Source organism: Dicentrarchus labrax, unplaced genomic scaffold (genome assembly GCF_905237075.1).
Source record: "Dicentrarchus labrax unplaced genomic scaffold, dlabrax2021, whole genome shotgun sequence".
Taxonomy (NCBI): domain Eukaryota; kingdom Metazoa; phylum Chordata; class Actinopteri; family Moronidae; genus Dicentrarchus; species Dicentrarchus labrax.
In genome coordinates this window covers 8,921,094-8,945,151 of record NW_026136704.1, presented here as the reverse complement: position 1 = coordinate 8,945,151, position 24,058 = coordinate 8,921,094, and the positions used below count along the sequence as shown (strand labels likewise).

At 41.5% G+C, this 24,058-nt stretch overlaps 1 protein-coding gene and 1 pseudogene across 5 annotated transcripts in view; both read right to left on the bottom strand.

Annotated features, from left to right (window-relative positions):
• LOC127362030 (SPRY domain-containing SOCS box protein 4) overlaps positions 1-20,002 on the bottom strand; it is a 39,465-nt gene extending 19,463 nt beyond the window's left edge. The window contains exons 1-3 of one of the 5 annotated variants that reach the window (XM_051397288.1): positions 19,691-19,996; positions 7,384-7,476; positions 2,646-2,746 (exon numbers count right to left, since the gene is read on the bottom strand). The gene's annotated coding sequence lies outside the window, so the exon portion shown is untranslated. Of the gene's footprint in view, positions 1-2,645; positions 2,920-7,383; positions 7,477-19,690 lie in introns of those variants that run through there. The other 4 variants (XM_051397292.1, XM_051397287.1, XM_051397291.1 and 1 more) reach the window with 4 other exon arrangements.
• The window catches only part of LOC127361995 (WD repeat-containing protein on Y chromosome-like), a 38,584-nt pseudogene continuing 25,984 nt past the window's right edge, over positions 11,459-24,058 (bottom strand).

Sequence of the window (24,058 nt, the reverse complement as noted above, 5' to 3'; positions counted from 1 at the left end):
AAGAAGGCCGCTGGTAGCGTGACAACCATTGTTAGCATATTAAACATGCACAGCCAGCTTTAACACAAGCAACCCCCACCCAAACACACACAGCTTTAGGGCACACAAATGCAGACTGGTAATGCAGGGACTTTGAAGTTATCACCCACTCAAGACACACGCACACTCACAGCTCACCAGCTTTGGGAAATGACAACGTGGATGAGCATGGATGTATACGTATACAACCTCTCACTCATTCAATGGCAAACTAGTAGGGTCGATTAGTATTCGTCATTACAGGAAGGAAGGAATAGGAAGACAGTTTGCAGATATGCAAACACTGGCAGTATGTAATTAGTGGACAGAGATTTGTTTGTGTTCAACAGGTTACGAGGATAATCAAAACAAAAGAAAACTGTCCGAGGAGGACAGCTGAAGCAGCACAGAGTGCAATCCAAAGCATTAATAGTGGTTGAATTCTGACAAGATGCCACATGTTGCCTCTTTTCTTCTACAAGCAAAAAACAAAACAAAAACATAAACCCACAACACCGGCGCAAAGCAAATCTAAACAAAAACTACAGTGACAGTTGCAACGTTTTAACATGTCTTGCTAGTTCGTATTCTGAGCATATAAACCAGACTGAAAAAGAAAACATTTAAGATTCAATTCAGTTATGTGAAAATGTTTTTCTGCAATGTTGGGTCTTTGAGTTCTCTTTTTCTGGACTACGAATACAGACTACTAATTTGTTTTTTCATCTTGTACTGGCACAGGATGTACGTGCATGCCAGTGGTCAGCTGGCTGTTATCTGAGGCTTTAAAGTGGGTTTAGGTGAAGCTTTTAACAGAGAGGAAAAAGGCAACGTGAGGAGATACACAGCATTTATCGGCCTTTGACTTTAACATTTTGGGCTGTCCCAGATCTTTGGTCGTCAGTTCAAAACTGTGATCCAATTGTGAGACAAGTGCACGCATGGCTGATTTACAGCTTTGGCAAAACAAAGACTGCCTGCATCAAAACTCTGAGAATGTCAGAGGCCAAAGCTTTTATTGTTTGGCTACATTTTCAAAGCATGAGATCGGTGCAGATGGATGACGCGAGCTGATAGCATGTCTCTGCTTGCATCATCACTGTGGTGCAGTTCATCACCAATTCATTGCACCATCTGACATGCATCAAAATGTACATTGTCTCAGATTGCCACCAAGACTTTGCCGGACTCAGAAATTAAATGCAATTGGAAGAAATGGAAAATTATAGACTATATGCGCCCTGCCACAGCTGGACATTTTACTTCAAGTTTACTGGAGAATGAGAAATGTCAATTTCCCCTGACCGACACTATTCTCAGTACTAAGATATTTTCACCCTTAAGATTGACCAGAATTCTGATGCAATCTGGTTTCCCTGACATTTAACATAAATGTCAGTAAGCCATCTCATTGCTATGCTACATTTTTTAAATCTGATTTTTTTTCCAGTCTCCCAGTATCAGTAAGGCACAAAACCATGTAAAACGAGCAGGTTTAAACAGCTCAAACTACAAACCCATTATAGTGCTTATTACAGTATTTTCCCAACCACCATATCACACTTATGCTGCGCTCACATGAATTCAGGCAGACAGCACCTTCCTCACAACACGGGAAAAAAACAGTCCGACAGAACGGCAAACCGAAACACGCATAATGATATGTTGCTATGGTAGGATATTGTTTACAAAGAATGGAATCAAATAGATTCAAATTATTTTCTGATTATGTTGTATCAATTATTAGCGTCTCATTGTCCAGACTGTCCATGTTCTCTCCTTGTGTGAGGGAGCTACGTATAAAGTATTAAATATCGCAGAATACAATATTGTAATTTTGGACTGCAATGCCATGAGCATTAGCGGTATTCTCTGCCAGCCTCACCCAAGTTTACCATCCTGCTTTCACCTGCTAACATGACATTCAGGTTTGCCGTCAACCGTTTGCCTGATTCCATGTGAATGCAGGATTACACATACTGAGCTCAGACTACCAGGTTATGCCAAGTGTAATTATGAGTCAGGGCTGAACTGGCCTAGTGAAGCAGCACTGCAACATAATCTAGAAAGTCTTCCATCATGTGTCACTCTCCCACCTCTCAGTCACTCACGTGTGTGAAACACTACACTGAAGGTCCCGTGCTAGTGGCTATAGCCATGCTGAGGAAGACAAGGTGGCAAAGTGGGGCAGCTAATAAACACGGTTGTTTTTCAAATTTAGACCAAAGAAGACAAATTGCATTACATTAACGTGGACTTAAAGCTGAATAAGGAAAGCCACTTTTTGAACTACTAATAGTCATGACATTATAGGGACACCAAAATTTAACATATAACAAATTTAATAACTATCACAACAGCTCAATCAAAAACTTGAACTTTCTAAAGCACACACTTACTCATTCATTACAGCTTTGATGGTTTATTTCATTCATTACAAGACCTTTCTGGGACATGCAGACAAAAAAAAGAAAAAGAACTTTTGGAAACTTGAACACTGGATAAATCCAGCAACAGTCTTGCCAATAGAGAGACTGGAAACCCGAGAAAATGTCACACACTGAAAGCTGCACAAACAAGAGGTCAAAAGACTGAAGTTGCCTTTGAGAATGGAAGAGACATCTTACCATGAAAGCATTTCTCCGTACAGTCAGGCGGCTCTCACACAGCAATGTGAACACGCAATCACGGCAGCCAAGTAGAAGAGTGGGAATACTTGCTCCTCAGTCTGTAGTCCAAAATGAGGTCAGTACACAGTCAACAGCCAGACGAGTGTGGGACAGAGGCAGACAAAAAGAGTGTGTGTTTGTGTAATGTCAGTAAGTCGCCCAGTTCCTGCTTGTGACGCGAAGATGGGGGGAAAAACAGCTTGGCTCCAGTTTCCAGCAAAGACAGGAAAACAGCTGCTGGAGGGAGGAGGGAAGAGAGGGGAAGATAGAGAGGGAGGGAGAAGGGGAGGGCCTAGAGTGGAGCACGCTCAAAGTCTTTCCCAAGCAGTACAAAACCACACACACACACACACACACACACACACCTTTGCTGAACTGGACACAGCACACCGGGCCAGTCAGCGACAAGTGTGTGCAACCCTGAAACTACAGACTTTGGCCTAGAAATGTGTATATGGCGTAGTACACACTCACACAGTGGCTACCTCTACTGATCTTAGTTCTGGATGATGGGGGTTTAAGATATATCAGAGCAAAATCTTTCACAACACAGAATATGAACTTCAATATCAACTTAGACGTGTGAATTTCCCAAGTCTATCTTGTCTTAAGCTGTGAAGTTATCTGGTTGAGTCACAGATGTCTTTCACTCCAATCATTCAGATGCAACCTGAAGTTTCTGAATTTCATCTCAGGTGTTGTTTTGCAGCCCACGGACCTCTCCCCAACAGACTGTATAGATGTTTACTGTATCAACAAGCAGTCTCTGTATGACAGCTCAGACAGAAAATTCCACTCATTTTCCTCTCTGCGCCGACCTTCTCTGCTCCTTAGTTATTGTTTGAGTGATAGAACTTGGAAAGATTTTTTTTTTTTTAGTTCAATTCAAGGGACATTTATTTTGTTTGTTTTAGTTGGCTATTAGTTCTTTTAAACAACAACAAACACATTTGAAACAAGACTAAAACACTACAGCCAAGCTGGCGACACCACAATGATCATAAAAGACTAATTTGAGTAGTAATAATAGTCGGTAAAGCTGGCGACCCGGGTTCGAATCCGACCTGCGGCCCTTTGCTGCGTGTCATCCCCTCTCTCTCCTCCCACCTTTCCTGTCTCTCTACAGCTGTCTATGAATAAAGCCAACAAAAAGGACGAAAAAATAACTTGAAAAAAAAAAAAAGACTAATTTGTGGGCTAGATTAAATGTTTAGACAAATGCTGCCATTTTTGGATCCTCTTTGGCCATTTTGGCCAAGGCAGTGTCTCACAGAAATGAAGCTGGCTGGGGTTTTGTACATAGTGCCAATGTCCTTCTAAAATGTCCTTCTAAAATAAAGTGGTCTGAGGGTGGAACCAGAGGACAGGCCATGTTACCTAACATCAAACAGATTTATCCGCTGGTTCTAGTTTTGAACTGTGTTTTGTGCCTTTAAAATATGTTTCAGTTAGATGTCAAGCCAATAAGTTAGGCCTTTTGATATGATAAGCTCAGTTACCCCACCCAAGTCTCTCTTCCTCTCTCTTCAGCTCTGACACCATCCCCCACCCTCTATCTACGTATGTATCCATGCTTCTCTCACTCTCATCTTTCTCCCCCTGGGAGACCAGAAAGCCTTCCTCTCACTTATTACACACCCCCCCTTCAGCAAACTCACTACAGCATTCCTAAATGCATGCTTGCACTGTTCAGTCCGAAAGGTTCATACCAAATTCCACATAGATTTACATGATATGACTTGGCTCGAATTAACTCAAGCAAGAGTACCACATTGTTCTCACTCTAAATAAAATGCACACTCACCACATTCATGACAGGTTCAACAACACCCACCCACACCGAGGCTGCTGCTGCTGCCTGCCACAGGGCTACCTTGTTTTGAATTGGTCTGGTGAATTGATAGGAGAGCAGCAAGAAGCTGAATGACCATAAGTAGGGATTAGAAATGGTGGGCCAGAAATACACCCAAAGTGTGATGTAGGGGCACGAATCACTGTGAGAAGAGGGGAAAACAGCTTTTTAGTTGTCTCACTGACTGCAACACCAATAACTAAGAGGGCAGTAAATTACATGGACAGACAAGTTGTGGAATAATTAGCGAGAAAACCGCAACAGGGTGATGAAGATAGATTGAAACAAAACAGCATAAAACATACAAGCTGCATTATTATTAAAAACATTCTTCTTTCACCCCCCGTAAAGTAGATGGACGACTTTACAATGTACAGATCGAACAGTCTAGCCCGCCATGGTAGTGGGCTCGTCAATAATAGACCCATTTGTCCAAATGACTTCCTGCTCCTTAGACAAAAACACACCCAATAGCAAAAGATGAGAAGCAGTTTGCCGTCTCCATGTCTCCGTTTACCCAGGAGAAGAATCTGTTGGCAACCAGGTGTTGGAAGTAGGAGCCAAAGCTAACCCTCTCTAAAAACCTGCTTCTTTCTTGTATCCAGACAGACAGACAGACAGACACACACAAACAAAAAGGTAAACCTGCCTCCATGGTAATGTCTCCCAAGTGTTGGAGAAAAGACTAATCTTTTCATAGTGAAGTGTGATCAGTAAGTCATAAAGTAAGCAGTTATTTTACCGTGGAAGCCCAAATCAGCCAGTAAATGGAAGAAGAAAACATAACAGGACAAATTACAAAGCTACAGCTTGGTCATATTCACATCCATACATGGTGAATATTTTTCATTTAATACCCCAAAATTGGGGTGGCTTTGTTACCACACTTGAAGGCCTCCCTGTTTGCAGTGTACATTTAATCCCAGGAAACAGGGTTCCTGGGAATACCCATTCAAACCATTTCCCGTTTCCTAAGAAATATATTAACGGGAAAAGCCTTTTTTTTTTTTCCCAAAAAGACATTGAACAGATAAGGCATTAAAATAGCCTCTGCCATGCTTTCATTACCTTGCATATACACACATCCTCCCTGACCACACCAACAGTCATACACTGATGTGATTAGAAAGGTTTAACACATATTCCAAGTTGAGCTGCATTAAGCCAGAGAAAATCCCAGTCATTGTTTGACAGTGCACATCCCAGTAACCTGGAGTTAGTCTGATGCCATTCTTGTTATCATGATAGCTGAGGGATACATTGTATGTGCTCCAGTCTATTAATGTGGATAATGAGACTGACAGGGTCACAGAGTTCCCCTTGACTGACTGTATCCTGATAGGGAAATTCCAGTTATATGGCTGCCATATTCGCATAGAGTAAGCACGCAGAGACAAGACTTGCTGCTGCATGGTAGTGTTGGCTGGAGCTGTCTGGAGACTTGTGCAGTAAACAAATCAAATCACCACAAAAAACAGAAATACCTGTTTGGTGTATCACACTCACTCAGTGACTCACTCTACTGACTTCTATGAGAACACCAGCATCAGAAATACTGGCAGCTACGGGCAGGCGATACAGGCGTGGTTTAACAGTGTGTGTGACGGCGCGTGGGAGAAGTTACTGTTTGCTCTAAAACAAAAATGCCGTGGATGCTACTAGCATCAGTTATATCAGAACTGGAGGGTATTTCCTCACTGAAAGAAGAGCAAAGAATGGCACTGAAAGCTTTTCTCAATGGAGAAGATGTTTTCGCTCCTTCAACTGGCTTTGGTACGAGTTTGACTAAACTATATGGTGTGTTGATCTGATTAGTTGAAGTCTGCCTGTGATAGAGAGATGGTTCATCCAATCACCTGCCACGTATTTATTTATTTATTTATTTATTTATTTATTTATTTATTTATTAGGGGCTGTTAGCCACTAAGAAGAGAATTAGCGACCAACTTTTCATTAGTTGGATACTCGCAGAAAAACTAAAACAGCTCATCTGGCTCCAAAGTACGCTTTATGGCTGTGTGGTTGTACTGCATGGTTCAGAAATGGCCATATTAACCTTAGCCACATGGATTTGTTGTTGTTGCTTTGGGGTTCTTTGCATTATTTATGTTGTGGTCTTGATTTATTTGCCTATAACACAAAGCGCCTCTATCATCATGTCTGGACCTACGTGAACAACATCAGTTTTTTTTTACATTTATCTGATGTTTACTGTAACCTCAGATGCTCTACCTATATTTAGTTTTAGTAAACACTGTAAACTGTAAACACTGTTGTGTATCTTTAATTCTCACACAAAAATAAAGACATGGGTCAGCTGCAGCAGGGTCATGTTGTATTGCAAGCACCTAAAGTGTTAGTTAGGTTAGTGACATAGGCCTCTGCAGGATGAAACCTTAGCCAAAACCCTCTAAGCCTGTAGCACATATCAGCTGCTTTTGGGTTAGGACCTGTTGAATTATTCAGCAGCTGCCTTGGATCAGTTTCTCTGTGCCTTCAGGTAAGCCCAAACCGGTCTGATCAGGTTACCACAGCTGGGTTACAGAATGTGGGGTAGATCATTGAATCAGTCCATCCCCCTTTGTGATGAATACTTGAATACATTTTCAAACAAAAGGCATATCACACACTTGCTGGGGTCACTGTGTATGCATGCAATCTTTGCTGAATGTACAGAAAGTCATCCTTCTAATCACCACCACCAACATCATCTAACAATGCATGGCTTTGACCAGCTCTGGGGTTGGAATATAGACGGAAAAGCAGCTAAAAGTACAACAAGGCAGTGCTGCAGTATGTAATAAAGGTGGATGAGCAGAGTTGGTTGTGGGATTGGAAGCTAACCTCTTAATCCATCTGAGTGCCGGCGTCTTGAGAAAAGCACATGTCTGCCAAGTCAACGGGGCACAGGTCGCACTATCGAGCTCTCGTTGTATCCTGTTGAGAAAAGATGCAAAGGTTTGATTATGGTGACGCTATGACACGTGAGACAGTGTTAGCCCGTTGATGGGAGGTTCCATTACATTTAAACCTATATATACACGTTTGCCTTGTGGATGACAGACATACTAGTCTACAGCAGCCATGAAAGAGAGGTGCTCCTAATATTATAAACAATATGTGGAGGAGCATCTTCATGAACTCAAGCACTGAATACACAACGGCACAATTAGAGGCAATGGTCTGACAATATGCTTTGATATAACACACACACACACACACACACACACACACACTAAGTGTCACTACAGCACTGGTGTATGTTCTCATGAGAATACCAGTGTTTGCTTGGATCTGGTTCAGATTCAGGCCAAGATGAAGCAATGCAAAATAATCAGACAGTGAAAAGGAGAGATAGTAAAGGAACGAATAAAAAGAAGAAAAGAAAGAAGAGGAGGGAGATATCTGCTCTTTAGAATATTCATGAGACAATCTTAAATGTTAAATTTTAAGACCACTCCTCAGGGGTGGTGTCCCCTGTCTGTCACTGGCTGCTTAAGTTGATGGTAAGACCAAGGAAATACTGATGCAACAATTCTGTGGGGTGCACAAACACATACACAAATTTAAGAGGTGGATAAAGGTGAGTTAGTACTCCCTCATGTTATGAATATGGGCTTCAACAAAGTTAATGTGAATCAATGCAGCCCAGAGAGCCATGGGACACACAGGGAAGAGCACTGCTGCAGTTTTAGTGCCAACATTACTCCCTGTGGTCAAGCACTACTTAACTCCTCTAAAACTCCCATCTGTGAAGTAAAGCACTCAAAACACTGGCTGCGTTTCCTTAGGTGTAGCTTCAGTGAAGTAGTAATTCTGTCTGGTGAGTCTTCAAGTGTTGTCTGTCAAAACATAGAGATCAGTGAGTTTATATGTACTTAAGAAATCAAATCATTCTTTGCCTTCGGCACAAACCCGTTTTCTAAAAACATATAAAATGAGAAGAAATTGTTTCTTTTAGCAGGTTTTGTGAAAAGAAACCCAGTTACCATAGATAGATTTCTCCCATTAACCTGGTTTCCTGTGAGCATGTAAATGTAGTGAATGAGACATCGTCACTGATTAATATGAACTGCCAGTCTCTATATACTCCCATCACTCCTTTTTACACACAAACACACAACTCTTGGTAATTAAGCATTCAAATGAGCAATGGGGGGGCATGTTTGGCAACGAAAGGAGTGCTGGATTAGTGCAGCGTGGCTTTGGGTAGCACCAAAGTTGTGAAATTAATCTGGCATCTTTGGGGCCTTGTGGAATGATTAAATGAAGTGCAGATCATCAAGCACCAGCACCCCTCTTAAGACATCCAGGTCCCCTAAGGTATCGAGTTCATTTGGAAACTTTACCTAGTGAAAAAGGCATTACAGTGTGTCAATGAATCTACTAATGAAAACTTCATGAACAGTAGATGAATGAGCAAAAAAAACACCCACCACACCATCACGTTTTAGACATTTGTCCACAATTTAGACTGCACCCATAAAAATTGTACCATGGCAACAAACTGTACTTCAAACAGGGTATTTTAGAGCCAAGTTGCAGGTGTAATAGCTTCAGATCCACTGATTCAGAATTGCTGTAGCAGGGTGCATCGCATCCAAATGATCAGCCCTGGAGAAAAAAAAACAAGCAAACACATCCAACTAACTGATCCGGGCCCTGGTAGTGTGTGGTCTGATGAGACAGCAGGATAGCTTACATGGCTTACACAGTAGCCTTCTCTCCAATGCCCCTCACTCGTCGCCACCTGTTCCCTCCCACTCTGCCTACATACAGCTCCAGTAACAGTCAGTGAGCTGCTGTAGTGAGCTACTGTGGAAACAAAAGTCAAGGTGATCTGAATGCTGTAGAAACAGTCACCAGATAACCTCTGATGAAGCGGTCCTCATTATACTGGCGGAGTATTAACACCAAATAATAAAATGAGAGCAGTGTTTATCAAAGGGGAGACACAACTAATTCATATTGAAGCCTTTATTAAGCCAAGGTAGTTTAACTTTTGGTGATTCTCTTTTTCACAGTGCCAGTGTTCAAGGCCCATAACCCCTTCTGCTCCTGTGGGAAGGTTTAAAAAGGTCCAGTGTGCAACATTTCAGAGGCTCTATTGGCAAAAATCTCTTACAGGTTTTTTTTAAGTTAAAATGAGATTGAAGACAAAGTATGACTGAAAAAAAATTCTCTAAGAAATCTACAAAATATATTCTTATATTTTCTTTATCATATAATAGAATCAAATACTGAAGTAGGATATAAACTGTGCACATGCATATTTCATTGAGTGAAGTGACTTTTCACCTTGATACAACGATTTATATCACGATTCAGTTTTCATCTCGCCCATTTGGATCTTCAGATATCTTACGATATATATTTACATTCCCAATAGGTTTTCACTAGTGTGTTATCACCTGAAAAGAGAAATTGGCATGTTTTCTCTTAGGGATCTCCTCTCGTGGTGGCCACCATGTTGAACCGCCATGTTTCTACGGTAGCCCAGAAAAAGACAAACCAAAAACTGTCGGTAGACGGGGCTGTTCACGTTTTTCTCACGCTTCATGGCCACTGTAGTGTCTCCCTTGTGCTTGGCAAGGGAGGGTGAAACGAGTTGTTGTGGAGAACGACTTTTAATGATTTGACATTTTAATGATGGTTAGAGGGAAGAGGGGGGTGAACCATTTATCAGTATGAGGCCCCTGGGAGACTACAGCCCTCAATCGTTTCTGCCTCATCTACATTCTCTCCTTCCAACCCTTTGTGTCTCAATCCAAAGACATTCTCAGTCAACCAATCACTTCTATTGTCTGAGTGAGAGCTGTATATGGGCCCGGGCTGAAATATCGCCTTCAGTGTGACTATTAAAATTGTACAATAAAGATGCATGCAGAGTGCCAATGTGGTGTGAAGATGAAAAACCTTGTTAGGACCCCTTGTAATGCTGAACGTAACTGACTGCTGGAGAAACCATAAATAAATGTCCAAATACTACACCTCAAACTAAAGATTGCTAAAATTATGAACCCAACGGAGTGCATGTCTCTTTCCTGTGCTACTACTGACAACATCTGAATATACAGTGTGTTGGTCACATCTAAAGACTACAACGAAATGCGTGATCAACCCACACCTCATTACAAATTTCTGTCACCTGTCTCCAAAAATAGGTCAAAAAATGCAAGTAAATGCTCGCAGTGTGAAGCCCTTTATTTACCATCACTGCAGTGCGAGGACAAAAACTGCATCATTCCTTGACATATTGTTTTCCACTAAAAACAGCCAATTAGCAGCATATTTTAACTGTGGAAGTGGCCACGCTCAAAACTGACTTAGCACGCTCTGCATGTAGGCCACAGGATGGTTCTGATGACACAGTGCTTAACTGGAAGGCATGTTAGCAGATCAAACGTACCATGTCACTTTAGCAGCTACGTTAGCTCAGTGTGCCATTGTTGTGCTTGTGGCCTCATCTACCCCTGAGAAACTGTGTCATTAGCTACAGTCAAACATGGTGTAAATTAAATTGGATAATTAATGGGTTACTGTGCTCGAGCCCTTGACAGAGTTCTAATTAAAAATGCTTAACAAAATCTGGAAAAGAGGGGGGGGAGACAGTGGTGTGAAAAGTGTCTGTTCAGTTTTTATGTTGCTTTGATCTAACCTCTTCCTTGCCCAATGATCCAGAAACACCCAGCATCATCTTAGTTTGTTTCATCCACAGGAGAAATCAGCAACGGGAAACGGTTGGTTAAGTGTACTTTGGCAATGCAACTTAACTGAACAACCAGGTCATTAATGGTGCAATACATTTGAAAGCCAAAATTTGAAACAAATTTAGATATTTGCTACTTTTGTAGCATCTTTTACTTTGTAACATAACCTTACACTTCATGCAAATATATAGAGAAACAGGAAAGAGGATTCAGATCAGATGGAACCCGCTGCTGTGAACAAAGATCCTGACATCTTGCAGGGGGACCCAGCAGGCAACAAGGCTGTTGAACGTCAGCAGAGCAATAGGATTCCAGTAGAGCACATCTACAAGCACATAGGACAACTCAATTATTCATGTCCCTGTAGTGTGGCTAAACAATGGCTAGGTTCATGGGATGGCTGAAACTACAGGTTGGGCTATGTGTATTAGCTTGTAGCAAGGATGGCAAAATGCTGCCACAAAAATGTTTGGGTTCTGCATTCTGAAGGCTCTCTTTGTGGACCTTTGGTGCGAGGCGACATATACATTGGTACCTGTCCTTTACATGGTAAAAATAAAAGTCTCATCTTATCTTATTATAACTAGATTTACCATTCGCAACACACCTATATCAATAACCGCAGTACCGCAGTCACGGCTTATCAAAAGCATCATTCTGACATTCTGGCTCCGGTTATCTGTTTCAGCACTCTGACAGCAGGCAACCACATATGACTGCATTTCTGAACCAACACACCACTGCGCAGGAGGTCACCTCAGGTGAGATGATTCACAGTAGTACAGTGTACGGGGACTTTGCCCTCACAGTGACCCAGTGGTTTGAGAACACTGTTTTGCATGGCAGGAAAACAAGATGGGGACAAAGAGAGAGAATGGATAGAGAGGGAGGAGGAAGAGGCAGCTGGTAGGAAGAGGCTGAGGTACGAGTTAGGGGGAGGATGTCTGGTCTAAAACAGGAAACTTCCTGCTTCCAGGTCAGATTTAAGCTTTTAAATTTACACACGGTCAAATACAAAAACAAGCTGTTTTATGTTAATTCAGGACATGTACAGAACATGAGAGACAACACAAATGTCAACCAACAACCAGGACTCTCCACTTAAAAATGCAACGGTGCATGTATAAACATAAGGGAAAAAAAATATGTTTATACATGCACTGTTGAAAAAATGACATTTGGACAAAGTGGGAGGGAGATATTGTCTCATGAGCACACACAAAGTGACTTAGACAATATTAGATTGTCACATTACACTGCTACAAACATTTCCAGCCCTTTGCTGCATGATTTGTCTAAAACTATTGATAAGCACATCCAATTCAGGTTGCTGTTCTGAGTTGCCCAAAATCTCACCAAAATCAATGACGTCACACTGTTCTCATTGTCTGCACAATAACCCAGTCTCTTACCAAGGCTTGTAAGGGCCTGCGATAATAGCTTCAGTTACAAGAGGCTTTCTAAACCTTAATTAATTAAATGTCTGAGAGAGTGAGACTTTATTAAGGCGATCACTACAGCCTCAATACTGGCAACTCTCTTCCTCCCCAAGCTATTGATCACTCCACTATCCTACCCACCTCCTCAGTCTTTGTGTCTTTTTATAAGCCATTTGACTCTCTCACTCTCTCAATTTACAAACAATGCTGACAATAGCCACACTCGACACAAATTGCTGAGTAAACACTGCATATGTCTAGTAGTTTTTGCCCTTCTTCCCACCTTTATCAGGGCATTAACAAAATAAACCAACTTTCAAGAACTAACACAGACCAACTGATGCATCTCCTCACGTTTTCTGTCAGAAGTGCACTTGCACACTGTAATGGCTACAGCTGATGACCAGCTGACAGCTACATGCAGTGTGTCCATCCCAGTTACCTAAACGGACTTATATAATTGGTATATAGCGTAAAATATAGTGAGCTTTTTACAATATAAAAACATTTCAAGGTTGTACACCCCACCAACTGCAAAACTGAGCGCCAATGTGCTACAAAGCCATGCAAGTGCAAGAATATAAGTAGGCCACGTTTGAAAACTGCTACACACTTCATTTTCCCCTCCATAATAGTTTTCTACTTTTTTTTGCTGTGCTTGAGATCAGAAGATTCTAGTAATATCTAATGCTAGGTTGACTACTGAGTGCATTTAGTAAATACATGTTAAACATAACTGTCGAGAGTAGTTTCCATTCACAGGAGTTGGTAGCTCAATGCAGCACATAATGCAGAGCTTTGGTGTACCAGTATAGAAACGTGTGGGTGGAAGCTTCTTCCAGGAGGAGCGCTTTACACCACATCCTTCTCAGATGTGAAAGATAAACAGCCCTAGTAACTCGTGTGGTCTCTGTCTGTCTCTCTCTCTCTCTCTCTCCCTCCCTCTCCCTCTCCCCCCCATAGGAGGAAAATCCATCATCTGCCTGAAGAGCTGAGTGAGAATCCAATCTTCAGCACACATCACTCACCCAGCAGCGACAGGCAACACAGGCTGACATGTGCAGTAACCTATTCCGTTATGCACAGCATGCCGTAAGGAGGAAAACGATGAGTGGGATTTGTTTCAAATGGGTAAGCATATTACAGAAACTGAAAAAAAAAGGTCTCATGTCCCATCTAATCAATACTGACAGTCTGAAGCCAGTGGCAATGTGCTAGAGTGAGAGACATGTGACAGGGTGGGCAGTTAGAGCTCAGCACTGACTGAAAATCCCTTCCAGTAGCAAAAGCCCACAAAATGACTCACCTGACACTCACAACTGGTCCTGATGGGAAATGTTGCTACTTTGCATGCAGTTCCTGCTGTTCAATCAACCATATCAGACTGGAGCGATGAAAACATTGATTTTTTTTGGTGCTTTGTTTCTCCCCACACAACAGCAACAGAAGCAATAGAGCAAGACTATGCAGTAGCAGGCTGGGTATTGTTAAGAACCTCACAATTCGATATTGGTTCAATATTGATTTAAATGTTTCGATATCAATTCAGTAAAAAGTAGAATTACACAAATAATTAAAACATAAGTACCTGTTGATCATTTTAAAAGCTTCGGGGCGGCGACTTCCGTCATGTGTTTGCGTGTTGGTATGGCGTATCGTGGTTCAAGTGTGTATACCGTCTTCTTAAAACCCCCGTTTTCCACGACACTGTACGGTCGTAGGTCCTTACATATGAAGACGGCCACTGACTCCGTTATCTTCTGTGCGCGGGCGGAGTTTGTACAACGCAAATCACACAAAGGTGTTGCTCACCGTGCCCCCACTGGCCAGGGGCTTGAATCGATTCAGAGGATTTAATGAATCGATATTGAATTGGGAAAAAATATATTGCAATGCATTGATGAATCGATATTTTTACCCACCCCTACTATGCAGTATTTATCAGAGGTACCAAAGTGCTGCTGAGGCTAAAAACTATTATTCTCGACCAGTGACACTCATCCAAAATCATTTAAACAGCCTTCAAGAGCAACTAAACATGAGTGGCAGCGATTTAAAAAGAGCAATTCAATTTAGCGTGAGCCACTCAAGTGATTAGATTCTGTTACACAGTGCAAACACAAGGGCGCCGCTGGCCTTTTAAAACGACCTGCTGTCCCGTAAAGCCCAGGCGTGGCCCTGCTCAGCACCAGATTGCTCTTAATGGGATTTCACAACATTAACATTCTACTGAGTCAGCATCAGACACACTGGCTATAGTGCCCCTTTGCTGAAACCGCCCCGTCTCTGACTCTGTGTCTGTACTGTGTCGGTGGGTGTGCGTGCCTACATGAATGGGAGAGGGAGAGAGAGAAAGAGAGACAGAGACACACAGAGAGAGAGAGAGAGAGAGAGAGAGAGAGAGAGAGAGAGAGAGAGAGAGAGAGAGAGAGAGAGAGAGAGAGAGAGAGAGAGAGAGACCAGAGAGAGAGAGAGAGAGAGAGAGAGAGAGAGAGAGAGAGAGAGAGAGAGACAGAGAGAGAGAGAGACGGTGTCATGGTGAGGAGTGACTGGGTTCATAGTGTGGACAATTATCAGACATGCTTTGACTGCAGCAGAACGCCTCCAAGAGATAACTATTGTGTGCAGACACTCCGACTGGCCCATAAAATATTTCTATCCGGGAGGAAAAACATCTCCTGACATGATGCAGCTGACCGACTGAAATTCATGAGCATAGCAGCTCCTGCTTGGAAATGGAGTTAAAGTCCATTCTGTTGTAGTTTCTCTGGACACTGCTCTTTCTTGAATGCACTAAAGTGGCCACCTTAGGACCGATTTTAGTCCAATTCTGCCCATAAATATTAGCAACCAGGTGTTAAAATATCCTTCATATAGACCTTTTAATTGGAGCAGAAACAATAATTTGTTAGCTAGTTTAAGTCATTCTCCAAGCAAAAATGTTTAACATTCTGCAGTAAGCTTCTCAACTGTGACGATTTGCAGCTTTTGTCTTATGTAACAGTAAACTGAATGTGTTTGGGACGTTTTTATGTGCCTTTCTGTCGCAAGATATTCATAAGCTGCTGTACTAATAGAATTTTTTTATCACTTTCCAACATTATAGTGTTAACATTCATGGACTTAGATATATAGATCAAGCCGTCACTAACTACTATAGAGTGTGTGCTGTATTTACACATAGGTAAGCATAGGCTGCTCAAATATTCGTCTGAATGCAGCATGCACACACTTAACCAGATGCTACAATAAAAAACACATACTTAAGCAAAAGAGACAAATATTGAATTTCCTCCCTAATGGGAAAGAAATGCCGAAATTACAGGAAACGGTTCACTATCTTCTTCGTCATCCTCTTTCAATAAACAAACACCAAAAGGTGTGAAAAAGAAAGAGGAAATAATGTGTGTATAAGTATGATATTAGCTAGGTCAGACTCTGATCAACTTTTTGGTGGTAGAAACTTAACAAGTGATGCAAATAAGAGAAAAAGAGGCAGAGCATGCTGAAACCTCATTTTCATGATCAATGTTAGGTCTGACTTTATGTCAGCAGCAGGAGACTGAAGGGGAGAATAAGCAGTTGTTACCTGGGTGTCACCCACAGCTGTCATTAAAACACAATTTGCTACGTGACATGGGAGGGACGATGGAGTAGCAATCATTTCCCACCTCATTTGTCAACACTAATTCACCAAATACGCTGACGGTGATGCTGTGAGCATATTAGCTGCTTCATCCAAGTATCACCAACAGCACATGGGCCACTCTGTCAGGCTGCTACAGCTGACTGCCGGCTGGAGATGTTTAATGTTCATCTCCAACGTGCAATTATTCTACCTGGTGTAGTAGCCTGTGCTCGCCTTCAGCAATGTACACTCATTCTCCTATTTCATGTTAAGTCTTATGAGGCCACAGCGAGGACTTGGGTGAAAGGGACCCGTTACATCAATTCGACATTTAAATTAAAATAGGAAAAACCCTGTTCAGTTAATCTTCATGACGGTTTCCACCTTCACAGTGTGCAGCAGCAGCAATCCAGGGCAAAGGGAAAACAAACAATCCTTGTTGAATTTGACGTGCAGTGTGTATTACAGCCTGACTGATACTGGATTTTTGAGGCTGATACTGATATGGATTTTTTTTAAAGTTGATAATGACAAATCAGTCAATTGTGATGTTTTTTTTTTTTTTACATAACTAAGTATTTAGATTGTTTATGTTAAGAATAATATGCATACTGAGTGAGACATTTTAAAGCGGAAAAATTAACTTCAGTGCCCTCTGGTGGACAAACGATACACTGGCAACTTTCTAAATAATTTCAAACCTATGGAAACCCCATGGAAACCATGCTCATGCGTCTCCAGCAAGATGAGAAATGACAGCTACAGTAGCTTGGAAAATAGCGGTTTAGTGCCCCCATATCGCTAACTTCTGCCATTTGCCACTTAGTACAGTTAGCTGTGCAGCCAGCGGTCCAATTAGCTGACTCTGCCTGGACCTGGGGCTGGGGCTGGGAGCATTGGGGGAGTGTTTGTGTTTACACCACTAGCACAGGAGCTTTGGGGCCTGTCCTCACGAATACACAGCCTCACCCAAGATGATGTCGTTTCGAAAGAAATCTCCGTAAACACGGCGTCATTTCCTGAAATATCTGCGTCCACACGGATTCACTGAAACGATCCAAAATGCTGTAGTACATATGCCAGGCCTGTATGTGGCGCTGTGACGCCGCCACACCAAAACACTAAAACCAGAAGAGAAGCCATGGAGCATGCGCTGTTTACAAACAAGTAGTAGTAGTCCACCATTGTTGTTGTTGTTGTTATGACGCGTCTAGCGGCGGCGGCTGAGGTTAAAGGCTTAGAGAGGCGGGGCTAACCGTGTTTGCCGTCCAGGTGACTCCGGGCAATCCGGCGTTTTTGGATTTTCCCACTCTGGGACCTGTTTCCAACAAATACCGTTTTCACACCCCGAAAATGCCGTATCGGTCTGGACGATACGATAAAGTATTTATCCGGATTCGAGAAAAACGTATTCGTGAGGACAGGCCCTTGGACTGCCGGGAGGTGGTGGTTCTCAGGCTTGGGGATGGGGGTACACAGCAGGGAATACTGGGGAGTGGGCAATGGAACCAGGATCATGGAATCAAGATAAAGACTGTTGCTTTAAATGTCCTTTCTATACCTTTTATTTCTATGCTTGTGTTTTGCATCTCTCGGTCTGTTACCACACACACACACACACACCACAACAGGATGCCTGCACAAAAACATATCAGTGATTGAGCTGCAGAGAACTGTAAAGTGTGCCCAAGTTTAAGTCAAAGAATTAGAGATGCACTGAATTTGGATATCTGCCGATATAAATACAGATCATAAGAACGTGGCACAGGAATTTTGCTTTCTTGCGTTACAGTCGTTTGGGCTTTCTTAACCAGGGTAGATCATGTCAGTATCGGCACCGGATACCGATATTGGATTGGTCCCACCAAGTCCAACCTTTTACTTGGGAGTGACTAATGCCATTCTATTTGCTTCCTGGTGGGCTCTGGGAGAATGAAACATGACAGAACTGTTGACCTCTGAACACTGTGGACCTGGGCACGTTTATGCCACCCACTCATGCGGTAACAGGAAGGTCAACTGATGTCACAGTGGTCACAGGGTCAAACCCCAGATGGTGGGCTATGGAGTGCAGGGGTCAATAGTTCCCCTACGAGTGGAACCTATGACCCGGCTTTAACAGTAGAGGGAAGCTAATTAACATTCAAACTTATGATGGAGTTGTCCTAGAGGAACTGCTTTCACATTAAAAGATTTTCGGTTTTGAATATTGCATCAACCACAACTGAAGGCGAGACCAAAAACGACAACAGTGAGCCTAGCGAGCACATCAGCCAGTTATGTTCTCCATCTCACCATCTGCTGTGGTCCACCCACACAAATCTCTCATAACACTTGATCTGGACAGTAGCCTGCCAATGCCCAGGAGGGCAAAGCAGATGGTGCAGATACAGGCAAAGCATTTAGCCTTTGAATACGAGGCGAACTACAAATTGAATGGGCTCTGAATGAAGTAAAATAGTCCACTTTCTCTTGCTTCTAGGGCATGAGGCTGCCTTGTTTGCTCACCTGGAGTACTATCAGCTTTTGCTTAGGGGAAAAAAACAAACTGCCTGCCCCTGCTTAGTTTGAAACAACTTGAAATGCTGACAACAAAGCCATTTAAGGACTCGTTCCCACTTCCCCAGCACATACAAGGTGAAATGAATAGAAGGGGAAACTGTCATTTGATTTGTAGATTTAAAGTGATTTTGAAAGAAGTGTTCCTTTGAGGCAGCTAGCTGCTTTGCACCAGCAGACATTGCCTCATGTAAACAGCTCTCTCTTGCATGTAGAAAAACAGCACCATTCAAATTGTGGCAGTTTAGTACTGACATTATCCATACACGTTGTACCACAATAAAATTAAACTGGATACGTTTAACTTGTATCTTCTTGGTGTTTTGAATCATGAATGACTTATTAAGCAATTTAGGTCCGCATATAAAGGCTGTACTGTTCTTCTGTTATTGACTCGTAGCTACTGCTGTTAGTTTAGTACCTGACAGAGCATTTTTATCAGTTAAATTGTTTGAAATAAATCAAATGAGCTACTCATTTTTATTTAATTGTATACCGAAATTCCGTGTTCACGCCAAATAGTCAGAAAATCTCTTACTTTTAGTTGTTCTTGGTGTGTTTGTTAGCCAAGGAGCAAGGAAACACTAAAATAACACCTTTTTTAATAGAGTTTGGTAGAAGCTCGGTTCCCTAGGCAGGGTGCGATGGGAATGTATCGGCGCTATCATTCCATCAGAAAACACAACAGGAAAGTTTGAGACACGAGTTTTGTGCTTCTTGCAGTCCTAAAGCGACAACATAACACAGTGTCGGTGCGTTTACAGTTGTTCTCGGCTCTGTGTTACAGTCTTACGGGAGAGAAAGGCTGAACTTACCGTGCGTTACCTTGCAACCAGCGGATCCAAGGCAAGAAGGATTCGAGAAAGGCGACCCGACAAAGCTCTCACGACGCCAAGTTTCCTCTTTCCTCAGCAAAACCAGCCAACCGGACTTAACACGCAGGGTGTCATTTAATACTTAGGGGTAAGTGTTTAAAGTAAAGCAAAAACTGGCTCTACGAAGTCGGTAATTGTCCGTGTTGACGAAGTGAAAGGACGTGTTACACACAACGGGCGGCTTTCTTTGTTCCTCCTGCCTGCAGCCTGTTCCGTGGATATTATCACCGTTCATGTGTCCCTGACAGCCGCTGATTGGCTGGAGGGTCGGGATCAAGAAAAGGTGACTGATGTCAAGCTAGCCAAAGTAACAGCGCGATATCCGACCGCGACGTCCACGAAGACACACTCTTTTAAAAACGTCATTCTTGTATTTAGTGTTTTTCTATCTAAAATGAGAGCGTGGCGTTGTATCACAGCGTACTCAGCGCTGCCAGTGAGTGTTTTCGTTTGTTTTGTATGGTTGAAAGTTGTTTTTTGCCCCTAAACGTGGCAAATGCCATGCTTTTATTTTGTATGTATCCTTCCTGAACTTCCGGTTAATTTCTAGCTTTAAGGAGCTTGACGCAGGGTGGAGGCTTCTTCATGCCTTACATAGTTTTATTCTGAGCATAATCACGATCTGTCTGCAGCTTTTGTAGTTCAAAAACAAGTCCATTACTTCCCATTTCTACTCAGACACACTGACTCTATGTCATGTTATATAAAGTGTATATAAGGAGATAACTTTGTATTGTAATCTTTACATGAAACCTACTTTTACTTTCCCATATCCTTGATTACTGTGCTTACTTTATTTTGATCTTCACTTTCAAATAAAAATAAAAAAGCTGGATTTACGGAGTTAGGGTTAGGGATAAAACATCTTAACCGGCTCACGACTGTGACACCAACACTAGGGTTTGTTTGGATTAAGTGTGGTTAATGCTGTTTCACTGTAATCGCTGTGACCCAACCCACAGCATAATGTAAACAGTTGTGCAATTGTACAGCAAGTCTTACCTAACAGAACACTGATCTGATTTAACAATATTAATAGCTCAAACAAAAGAACTGGTGTGTCCAAATGTCTTCAGCTTATGATGGATGCAGATCTACACAACAGCAAATTAAGTCGTCAGCACTTGCAAAAAAGTATGTAACACTTTTTATTTTATTGTCTGACTGAAAGAGACTTGATAAAATGTGCTCGTGGGGTTTGCTACGTGGGCAAGACAAAAAGGGAATCGAGATTTAGGATTTCTGAGCAGAAGAGCATCAGAAAATAGGGATGCAAAGTCTCCTGTAGACCCTTAATTCTGCTGGCCATGGAGTTCATGAGTATTGAGGATAGAGGAGAGGAAACGTCTCCAAAGAGAGGCCTGTTGGATTCACTACATAAATATCCTGGGGGCTTTATAATGAATTGCTGTTCTTGTCTTGTTTTTCATGAATACAGATGGGTATTATCGGTGAATATGTACTTTCTTATTGTTAGTGTGTTAATCAATGGGTCACATATCGGGTTGTTGCAAAAACAGGATGTGCAACTTAATTTTCTTACTACTATTTTTCTTAGTATTTTTTTGCTTTTTGGATTATGATGCTTCATGATCTGTACCAGCTGGCTGTTAATCCCTGGCAGGTTTCTGGCTACCGTTTAATAAGGGTCACCTGGGGCTAAAGTGTCCGTGTCCTTCTGCTACTGTTCAACATTAAGGGTGCCACATACTTATTTGCCAGTGCTGACGACTTCATTTTGCCATTTTCTCAATATCAATCCCCTTCCCTTTGTCCCAGTGCAATTATGAGACGCATCTATTTGTATCTCACCTATAACCGTATCAACAGCTGATTTAAACATGAGCAAGCAGGATAAGTCAATAATAACGCCCTGGATGAAATTAAGCTCATTGTGAAAACTAGACCGCTGGCTCCCAGAGCAGCTGGCCTCAAATCAATTCCAAAGAGAACTGGAGTATTGAAGTTGATGGGTTTAACACAGCAGAGACCACTTGCCTGTCAGGGTAAAACACAGTTGATTTTCTTCGCTCCTCTGCAGTGAGTCATTAAGGCGATAGTTCAGCATTATTCATTGGCTCTCCCAAAGTTAAATGAATAGATCCAGAGATGTTCACAAGTCTTTTTTTGCAAGTCCAAGTCAAGTCTGAAGTCTTTGGTCATGAGTCCAAGTCAAATCTCAAGTCTCTAAAAAATAAAAGGTCTGGTTGTAATGAGCCTTCTGTCATCTGCTGCTATCCGGTCTACTAAGAATACTGTACAGCTATATCTAAGAAATTCAAATCATTTACTGTATTATTATCACTCCTTTATCTATTAGCTTACAGTATCAGTACTGATTAGTTGTTTGTTACATGATCACTTTAAACAGGCTATTGCAATGCAATATGAAGAAAACACACAATGAATGCTTTCCTTTAAAGGAAACTGTATTCAAAAAAGTTAAAGGTTTGCACTCTGCAACCGTATTGTTTAATTACACTGGGTCTCTAATGACACATTCCTCTATCCTCTCACTCAAACACAGTGTAATGGTAACCTGGTAAACCTGTAACATTAACGTTACGTGGTCAACAATTAACCTGTAACCTGCCTGTAAGTCGACAATATAACTATGTACCTACTGACACTAATACTCATTTAAGGGGCTTTACTTTAAAGACGCCCTCCAGATGTGTATCACAACATAAAATGTTTGACACAATAATGTGAGTCTGATATGTTTTATTCCACAAAGACAGTATAATTTCTACATTCAAATCCTTAAAAAGTCATCTACTCCTTCTACCTCACTACAGATTCCATAATCTAATTTCTAAGTTTTCCTGCTGGTCACAATATGTCTCTTTGGTGGATCACACTGTAGAAGTTGCATACTGGACCAGGGTTGACTTCCAAACTATTTGTGATGTCACAAGTCATGTTCGTAGGCCTGCCCTTTATTTAAATTTTTCAGCTCAAATAAACTTTCCACTTTCAGCAGATGAATGTGAAAACATCCTTCTAGTGTCAAACTCTTAAACATTCAACTGTAGGAACAAGAATAAAAATATATTTTCAAGTGGTGGGGGACTTTAACAGGATTTATGGAAGATACACAAAGTAATTTACTTTTCTTTTCTCTCTTCTGTGCAGATTGACAGTGATGTCATTGTGCTGATGGATGACGCAACTCTAATTACATTCCTTCCTATGGAGACCGACTTGCCCTCTTTAATTTCTGCATAGTCTCTCTAAGTGATCAGATAGATTAACTTCAGTTTTGCTGCTAACAACAATGCCTGAAATGTCAGATTTGGATGACTTAATCAAACTATACTCTTTGAGTAAGAAAGAAATACTGGCAATCTTAGCACGCAGCAACCACATAGTAATAAGTGTGCCAACTTTAAAGAGAATACGTAGAAGACTTGGCCTTTTCAGAAGCAAGAACCAGTCTGACTAGAATGAAGTGCTGACTTTTGTTCAACATGAGATCATGACCAATGGACAAATGCAGGTTTACCATCGGCTACATCTTTGTGCAGTTCAATGTGGATTTGTTGTGTCACAGGATACCATAAGACGGGTCATCAAAGTGTGGAAATAGGACTAGCACAGTGCCTGAGAAGGCACAAACTACCTTTTAGTATTTTTCACATGAATGACAATAAAGTGCTTTCTAACTTTCTCAAACAACTCTTCTTTTTAACCTTATGTTTTTTACCTAAAAAGGGATAGGGGAGGGAAAAGGAAGATTTTTATTGGTAATCATGGTAACCAATAATAACATGGTTAAATCTCATAACCACAGAGCCTAGTCTGGATTGAACCAGAATGGCTCAACTCTTTAAATGAACAGTTAAAAGTGACATTTAACATTTTTACAGTCAAATATAAATCCTCTCAACTGCAAGCTACTCTTAAATTGTTTTATATAGCCTCTTTATCAAAACATACATTAAACATCAGTGACCTAATGTAAAAGATCATTGACACTTTACAGGTAACACTGGCAATTCAACCAGGGTCTGTGGTATCACAAAATACACCAAGAGTCATCCATAAACATGGTGTAGAATTGAGGTAAATGTTAAGTGTTCAAGCAGATACATACAGGTATACTAAAGCTGTACTCCACACTTTATTCTAGTAACCTCAAAACATGAGAATTTGGCACAAGGATGACTGATCTCTTTGGCATTGCTATTATCAATAGCAATAGTCATCATTCAACATCAAATTAGTTGATCCACACGGCATATAACGTAAGAACTCAAGTTTATCAGACAGACAGACTGCATTATATAGTATTATGTATCAGTAAAA